We start from the raw sequence: 9,827 nt of genomic DNA, 5'->3' as shown, positions 1-9,827 counted from the left end.
TTTCTTCTGCAGAGCTGCTATCTCACCCGTTGTTCCTCACTGCATACTCATGCTGCAGACTGCTCCTGCATGGCTAGTGAACCTTGTACTTTACGGTTTTTGTGTAAGACCAGTTCTACAGTTTGTTCAGTTTTTAACATTTGAATCCTATCCCCCAACATGCCTGCAGTCCCTCCCACCCAGGGCTGTGTGGAGATTTAAAAAGCAGACTCTATTCATCATCCAAGTTATTAATGAAAGTAATGAACAGTGCCAGGCCAGACCAGACTCCTGGGAAACTCAGAACCGAGGAGCTCAGTTTATCTTTCTATTTTGTCTGCAAATTGTCTGTAACTACTGAGCCTTGTTTCCAATCAGTTTGATACCCACTTTTCATCTGGCCATATTTCTCTTTCTTGCTTACATAAAGCTCTGCCAAAAGCCTTATGAAAATCAAGATATATGGCATCTACTGCTTCTCCCGGTCAGCATGGTAAGGATTACCTCATCAAATGATGAAATTAGATGGTTTGACATGGTCTGTTCTTCAGAAAGCTATGTTTTTTTCCTCTAGGTACTTACGAATAATGGCTTGAGTAATTTTTCCAGTATTTTTGCAGGAACTGAAATAAGCTGATCTCTCTATAATGCTCTGACTCTTCTTTCTCCCTTTTTTAAAGAGAAGTATTACACTTGCCCTCTTCCCTTCTTTGATAGCTCACCTTTCCTGAGAGAACGACAAATGGTTCTGAAATTACGTCAGGTAATTCTCCAAGTATTCTGGGCTATAATTCATCAAGCCCAGTTAATCTGAATATAGTTGGCTTCTTTATGCCCTTTCCAACCCATTGTCTCCTTATCCTAGGTGCAGGTCATGCTGCTTTGCTGTGGTGTCAGCTGTGCCTGCAGCTGGCTCCTGAAGCCCCTGAGACAAAAACAGCACGTCTTTCTCAGTAACATTTCCCCTTTCTGTTCAGTAATTAGCCATTTCCCTGGGATTTGTTTTACTCTGAATGTACCTGCAGAAGTGTTTTGTGTTACCCTTTAGGGAATTTGCTCATGTTACCTCATTTTGTGCTCTTGCTTTTGTTTCAATTCTATATGCTAGTGCCATGCTTGTATACTCATCCTTGGTAATCCTCTAGTTTCTTAATACCTATCTTGTCTTTCTTAGCAGCCTTTCCTTTACATCTGCCCAGAGCAGGATCTTTCCAACCAAATCTCCGAATGTTTTAAAATATGCCTTCTTGAGGTCTATACTCTTTATTTTGCTGTCTTTCTTCTCCTTCAATTTCCAAAGGAAGGCCATGGGAGCTGGAAGCCATAGACTCTTCTGAAAATAACACTTTAACTGTGTTTTTTTAATTTTGATCACAAGACCAACATTTTAACTGTACAGCAAGAAGAGCTCTAGGCCTCCTGTTTCTTCAGCATTATTGTAGAGACTTTTTCTGCCAGACTGCATTACAATGTGGATGCCTCTCAAGCTTTCTTATCTGTGCGTGGTATCTGATGCAAGGTGCACAGAGTGCTTTGTGAAAGTTTTAAAAAATTGGCAGCATCTCCAGCTGCTAAAGTCTCTCGTGCTTCTAGTCCCCATCAGGAGAAAACAGTCTCATACCATCAGGGTTTTCACAAGTGCTACAGAGACAGCTGATTATGTCAGCCCAGACACATTTGGTCTTGCTGGGAAACATATAACTGTCTCCATGGGTTTTTAGCTACACCCATTAAAGTGCATTTACCCAGGTATAAATCACCAATGCCAACTGCCCACAGTGTAGCACAACCGTATCTTTCTGAAATTGTATTCCATTTGAACACATCTGCTACCTAACAGCAAAGATGGCTTTGGAAATTTAGATGACAAACTAGAGAAGACTTGTGCGTGTGCTCTGCAGTGAGAGGGCATACTTCAAAGGCTTTAGGCCTTATTGTTTCAAGAGCCAAACCTAGCGTATTTTTCAAGTTCTGAACTGTTTGGATTAGAAACTGATCTCAAGCCTTTCAGCTGGTTCCTACACCTACGACATGTGAGATGCTATGCCTAGAAGTCATCAAAATTCAGCCCGTGTCTGTCTTACTTGAACAATAGTGATGCTGACAGAACAACCACAAACGAAATAACAAATCAACAAGCTAATCTACATCCTTCCAGCATCACTTCCTAAAATGTGATGTAACCACATAGGCATACCACAGCCTATAGCTTACATGTCTCACACAAAACCTGAGCACCTGCAAACATTAGGGATTATAGACCTAAAGTTAAAATTTGCAGCTTTACATTAACTGAAGAACGCATACATCTCTCGCCTTGCTTTCATGTTCTGTCCAGAACTAGAAGCAGGATTAGCTAGGTATTCCAAGGAAAAAAAAAAGCAAAAAAGCCTTATAACATTTCTGGCCAGAATGGAATATAGCAGAAACCAAAATGTGGGGAGACAGTCTTCTCACATGGTCTGCAGTCCAGGCTTACCAGCTTAACAGAATTCAATAGGTCAAATAATGAGCTGGTATGAAGTCCTGGCCCAATGAAATCCATGGCAAAACTCCCATTGAATTTTCTGGGGCCAGGATTTCAGTCTGGCCAAACTGTGTCCAAATGCTGACCTTTTTCAAAAAGCAGCAAATGTCATGCAGCATTTTGTACATGAATATATTAATATTCAGACAAACTGAAATGTTTCTGGGCAAGGAAATATACATAGGGTGACTTTGCTGTCAGGTCAAAATGGGCTCTGGAAGACACTGTCCCCACTGTATGTGAAAGGATGGACTAAGGAATACTCTGCAGTGCAGGCAGATAATAGCCAAGTAAGGTGCTCTGTGAAGCTATGGATTTTGGTATGAGAGCCCATGACTCCCTAGATCTACGAGAGTTATGTTATTCTCAGCAAGATGCGATGAGCTCAAATGCTACTCAGCAACAGAAGAGGTTTCCCTGTTACGCAGATTAACAGTCTGGTGCTGTTTGGAAGAGATGAGTATGAGTCGAGTTTTCTGGAACTCACACATATCTAGCCGCAGCACCTGGGCCCCAGATAGTTTACTCTCTCCGAGCTGCTTAGCCCACGATCACTGCTCTCCTTCGGTGGACGGGACAATAACAAACAGGCATTCCTAGCATGGGTGCAACCTGGGTCTTGACTGTGGAGTTGTTCCTTCTGCTTTGAAATCTATACTGCTGTCTTAAACTTAAAACAATACTTTACCACTTCAGCTCATGACAGCTGAATATACTCCACCTTAGACTGCTTGTTCATGTCTGACTTCTGTACGGTGTGTGCTCTTCTCACTTCCTGCCAGTGTTTACAGCCAGGCTGCAGCGAGAATTCAAGTGCTCCTGTGCTGTCTCTTGCTGTCCACACCTTTGTAGGCTTCTGCCTGTCCAGAACTGATGTTGGCTCTAGTGGTCTGATATTAGCTTAGGTTCAACGCACTATTTTAAGCTAATGAACAAATGAAAACTAGCATAACCTATCCCCAGGGACAAAAAGAAGAGCAGATGTTGAAATATCAAAGTGATGATGTCAGTTAAACCTCTTTACAAAACAGTCAAGAAGAAAGACTGAAAAGGAAGGTTGCACTTTTCCTCCAATACAGGTCAAATAAAGAGCTAAACACTCCTTCTCTTTCCCATCATTGCAGTACTACTACAGACTGCGCTTTTTCAAATAGTTTCCCTGATATAATCAAAGATATTTACCTTCTTTACACAGGTTTATTGCCCTCACACTGTTAATCCCCTCTAGGCATTCAGAAAAAGAGGAATCTACTTCTACTAGCTTTATTAGTGCAATGCAATTTTCCCAGACCCAGAGCTGAATGAATTGTTTATGGTAATAAGTGATTTGTTTAATTTAGTCCATTTTTTCCTACTTGTGACTTGACCATCATATCATCACGACTTCTATGTTTGTAGGATTAATTGTAAATATTCACCAAATAGATTATACAAATACATTTCAATTGATGAGTTGTTCGCAGACCAATGTCTTTGAAAATACCCAATTAATTTTTTACCCCCAAGGGTATGTGGCTGGTTGCCTAATTCACATGCCATCATTTCTGACAGAGAAACTAAAACTTTTAAAATAGGAGAATAATGATGGAAGCGTATCAGTTGCTGAACAGATAATAATGCCCCTGTATGATGATCTTCCAGATTAATATTAATCTGTGTTAAAAATTGTTTACAAAATGTTTAGGACTGACAAATAAATTGTTAAACTAACAGCTTAAATAAACATGACCCCTGGAAACCAGGAGTGAGATCTAATCATGAGCATTCATTCAGCATTCATGAATCACTTCCTTCTAGTTCCAAAAGCTCTGCTGCTTACTAATTTGTCTTTTATCCTGCAGGGCTGCTCTGTGGAGACCTCCAAGGATATTACATATAAAACAAAACTCATGTGCAACTAATCATGGAAATTTGACTAATACTAACTAAGGGAAATTTGACTGAACAGGCAAAATGTTATATAGAATAATTTGTTTTGTAAAAAACATTTACAAAATTACTTCCAATTATGAAAGGAGAATTGAATTAATGATTGTCTTTTTGATATGCCACATGCACTTTGGAGCTGAACAGGCAAAATGTTATATAGAATAATTTGTTTTGTAAAAAACATTTACAAAATTACTTCCAATTATGAAAGGAGAATTGAATTAATGATTGTCTTTTTGATATGCCACATGGACACTTTGGAGACTTATGAGAATATTTCTTAATAAAAAGCATGTGCAAGTACCTTAAGATGTAGACTTAGGGCTAATGGAGTCATCAACGATAATCTGCTGAAGCCAAGGAAAAATGACACCAGAAAACTTCATGTTTCTGAGGCATAAAAGTAAAAGCTCAGAAATTTAATAATGAACTCCAGTTTTATCATAAAACCTTAGTAGACTTGGCTACAAAAATATACTTTAATTTTTATAAACTCTTAGACTGTCTTGAAATCAGCAAAACCAGGGTTTTTACCTTGCTTTTAATAACCTCCAAAGCTTAGTGAGATATTAAAATTTGATTGTATTTTAATATCATCTGAAAGATTATCCAGACAGCTGCAATAAGCAGTATATAGCAGGACCTCTTCAGGGTCAAACCTTGTGTATAGGAAAAGATGAGATTACTCTGGTTTTATTAGAAAGGAATCCATATGTATATGAGACAGCAGCAATGTGAAGTAGAAGCCCGTATACCTAGCTTTCTAATCCTAATAGCTGCCTACTGGCTCAGATACAAGTTTCCTAGGTAGTTCTAGCACATGGTGTTTGGTTATCAGTCAATTTTGGGATAACCTCTGGTTTAAGGGCCAGGTTTAGCCTGTAAGAACAATACAGCCCATCTGCAGTCTGCTGTCTCCCATGAGCAGTGGTCATGCAGGTCAGCCATGTGATACGCCAGCCAAAGGACAGCAAAATGCCCGTTCACATTAACAGGCTGTGCATGTGCCTGTTGGTTCACGTGATGAGGGACAAGCCTGTGCCATTACATGCCATTGACATGTCTGGGGTACCAATACTTGTTGGCTCCATGTCCTAAGATATGTTAGGGGAGACACCTAAACATTCAGCACCCAGGTGGCTCCCTAATGGACTTTATGGCTTGCACCAGTAGACAGAGTGGGCACCTCTGAAATAAACCATGGAAATTTTTTCTGCTTCTTGTGTGCACGTGACTTCTAATAAACCATCATATGATTTTTTTCTCCTCCTCTTTAAACCAGCAAGGATTCCTATCCTCTGAACCCACCAAGGTCTTTGTAAACAGCAAAATGGTTACTTTCAATTTCCCATTTAAAGGAATAGTTTAAAGGAATGCTGACATGTTGAATAAAAGCAGGATTTCTTTTCTAAGAAAAAATCCATTATAAAATTAATAAGTACCTGTCACAATTCACATGCATATCCAAATGAGTAAGCAGATGCTTCCTACTGTGATTTGAAAAGGGCTTCCTCCTGCTTTAGGCACTTTTCACAGTTAAGAATCAGGATTTTTGGTCCCTAGTTTCTGTGTGGAAATATTTAAAACTCTTTCTAATATATTTGTGATGTTTTCCTATGCAGCCCACCACAAACATTTTCAGTGTGCTATGACTCAGTACTTTTTTTGAAGTGGCAGAAATACAATGAAAAGCCTGTTTCTCATAGTATTTTGGCAGAAAACAACTCTGTGGGCTGGTGTTGGCAACACCACAATCTAAGAATAGGGCACTTCTCAGGCAGAAAGTTGTTGAATTTGGACATAAGCTAGGTTTGCCTAGGCGTAAAGAAGCCACTGTCTTCAGGGAAAGGAGTAATTTGGAAATGCTTATCCTACAAGTTAGAGTGTGTTAGTGTCTACCAAAATAATTATTTCCTGTGAGGGCTATTCAGAATGAAGTAATTTCAAAGAATACATTCCATTGTACAAGCGAGGCCGCCGGGCAGCCCCTCCGACACTTCCTCAAATGGGCGTTCATTGTATGGAGTGCTCTATTCTAGTTTCAATTGTTCATAAACATGAGTAATGCTTCCTTCCAAGTTTGTGTAAATGGGAAGAACTGTAAATGGATGGTGCTTCACCATACGCGTACGATGCTGATAGCACTACTACCATCTTTATAAAACGTAGCATTTGGGTGAGACAAAAAGTAACACAACAAGGAAGTGAAAGAGTTAAAGCTTTTAAAAATGGGCCTGATCATGACAGCCTTAAAACCTAATATTCTGCGCTAAGCTTGGGCTGTCCTGGTTCTGCTGAACCCAGTGGACATGGAAGTATTTTCTCTCACTAAGGCTTTACCTATAAATACAGGCTATGTAGATTGTTCTCTACAAATAAAGGCAATGCAGAAAATTCCCTGGAAACCCCAGCTACAGCATTCCCTTACTACGGGTAATGTTTGCCAAGTGACTCAAGTGTCTACACCGCCAGTTTGATTTCATTCTTATTTCACCCCAGGACTCTGGTTTCCTGATTATCCATACTGTTCACGTGCTGCTTTTGGCAGCAATAATTTTGGTCAATTATTTCTCTCCAAAAGGAAATGCTGGCACAGTTGTCAGACCAGCCAACTCCAGGCAGATCATATTGGATGTGTACCTCCCAGGCTTGGACTCCTGCTCTATGTGACTGCTGTTCAGCACAGCCCCAGAAAGCCTTCCTCCCTCAGCAGCCCTCTATAGACCCTCAGACCTTGCAGGACCTGTGACACTCCACCTTGCCCTCAGATAAGAAAACACAGCCCTAGCAGACAAAAATCTTGTTATTGATATTTAGGGATCTATGTAACTTCTCTGGACAAGCTGTAGACAGCCAGGTCTGGAAGCTGTCTTTTTGCACAAAGCTGATTTCCGAATTTGTCTGCTCAAGATTTCTAGGCCTAGTAGTTAAATGGGAATTTTAGTGACCTACTGTTCTCCCATTAGACTGGAGTCCTCAGGAATAAGTGAATGATAGTATATTGTTGCAATTACTCTTCTAGTATGCATGTACATTTTTATTTGCCTGAGAACAGGAGTATGTGCTGGGAACAATTATGACACTATACAATTTCCAGTAATTGAAGGGAGACTTCATTTATTTTAAAATTAGCTTCTAAACTATCCACTTGTTTAATCATAACAAATTTGGAATCTCTTTCTTGACTTTAACAGCTGAACACTTGGCTCAGGATATATGGGTCATTACTTCCTCATTCTTTAACATAAAGGCAAACTGGCAGCCTGCTTGGGATTTCTTGGGACTCTTTTAAAGATATCCAAATAATCCTCTGAGAAACCGTACTAGATGATATCAGCATTTCTCTAGGACTCAGGTCATAGCTCCTGTCAGTGCTTGGTTTTCTAACAGTAGGCATGAAAAGCTACAGTCAAATACCTGGACTGTTATTTTATTTACATACTGTGATGAGTAAAAAGCCCAAGCCCGTAGTCTAGATTCTTGTGTACCCTGAAAACCCATTTACAAACCTCTCATTTACTTCTCTTGGACTGCAATTTCAGCCATTTTGTGATGGGATGGAAACCTTCTTTTTCCCAAACATGGACAAATTGCATTTTTAGCTCTTTCAGTGCTCTCACAGCTCTAGCTCCACTGAAATTATAATGTTAGTCTGGATTTCCATTGCTGTGACAGAAAGCAGAGCCTGTCTGCCAGCATACAGACAGACCCCACAGACTGAAATCTGAATGGAAAATGGGGTAAGAATAGGAGTGAATGGTGCCTGAATTAGTGCTATTGCACCCTCGGGCAATGCTCAAGGTATAGAAGGAGAGATACTTAAAGAGGTGGAAGAATAATGAAAAATTAAGAGTAAGGGCATATAGGGGGACATTTTCAGTTTTTTTTTTTCCTAGATAAACTTTTATGTGGTTTGTCCTAAGTGCAAGACGGCTTGCTGAAAGCTATAACATCTTCTTCCCCTACCCTCATAATAACTTTGGAAACAGAAAAAGATCATACAAGTGAAGTGACAAAGTCAAGTATCTAAGTGATCGGAAATGAATTGTTTAAATTAGAGCAAGAGCTGCAATTTGGAGAAGGAAAGGAGCCATACCCTCAGGAACACAATGATGATTTGTGCCCTTTTAAAATCCTAGAAAACCAAGAAGTGCAGATGAGCCAAGAGCTATTTTTGGGGGCGGGGGGCAGGGAGGGAAATGCCCTTCCTTACTCCAGGGATCAAAGAGGAAACCATTAGGGAAAACTAAAATCATGACTGAAAGACCAGAGGCTCTGGAGAGGGCAATACTGGTACCAATATTCATCAGCACAGAGAGAAATGATACGTCACAGCTTGGTCTCTAGGGCCACAGTGGGTAATTTCTCAGTGGCCCCTCTTCCCTCTCCTCTATTCCACTAGTCCAATCCCTAGTTTGCAATCAGTGCCCTGGTCTGTCCTCACCATGGGAGAGGCACATAAGGAGCAATAAGGGATGGAAGGGAATAAATGGGTCCACAGCCACACCGAAGAGAGTGCGCATTGTTCCCTCTTGGTTTTTTTTAGTGGTATTCCTAGAGCAGAATCTCTTCCTACACAACTGTTTCCACAATCAGATTTCGATCTGAATGGTGCCCCTTTGCCAGCATATGCCAGTGAAATGAATGGCAGTAGCTCTCTCTCTCGGCGATATACTCTGCTAATTCTGTGATGAGGGGAGAATGTACTCTCTGTGCATTTCCAGTCTGTATCCCAAATACAGAAAGGATCTGACAGCCAGGATGCAGAATCGTGCAGCAGGCTCGATAAATGTTGTATAGGTTCAGTTACCTGAGCAAGAAGATATGACAACAGTGGTTTTCATCTCTGAGACAGGGCAGTTCAGCAAAAAGATTGAATTTTGTAACTTTGTTGAGGGATTGGAAATACAACACGGCAGAGAGGAAGCAGTCTAGGAGGTTCCTGGAGTGTGTGGAAGACAACTTCCTGACACAGCTGGTAAGTGAGCCTACCAGGGGAGGTGCCTCGCTCGACCTGCTGCTTACAAACAGAGAAGGACTGGTGGGAGATGTGGTGGTCGGAGGCCGTCTTGGGCTTAGCGACCATGAAATGATAGAATTCTCCATTCTTGGTGAAGTAAGGAGGGGGGGCAGCAAAACCACAACCATGGACTTCCGGAGGGCGGACTTTGGCCTGTTCAGGACACTGGTTGAGAGAGTCCCGTGGGAGACAGTCCTGAAGGGCAAAGGGGTCCAGGAAGGCTGGACGATCTTCAAGAAGGAAGTCTTAAAGGCGCAGGAGCAGGCTATCCCTGTACGCCTAAGAAGAACGGGCGGGGAAGACGACCGGCCTGGCTGAACAGGGAGCTCTTGCTGGGACTCAGGAAAAAAAGGAGAGTTTACCACTTGTGGA

The sequence above is a fragment of the Aptenodytes forsteri genome, unplaced genomic scaffold (assembly GCF_000699145.1).
Source record: "Aptenodytes forsteri isolate BGI_AS27 unplaced genomic scaffold, ASM69914v1 Scaffold442, whole genome shotgun sequence".
NCBI classification, from domain to species: domain Eukaryota; kingdom Metazoa; phylum Chordata; class Aves; order Sphenisciformes; family Spheniscidae; genus Aptenodytes; species Aptenodytes forsteri.
The sequence above is the reverse complement of the archived record's forward strand: the minus strand, read 5'-3'. Positions refer to the sequence as shown.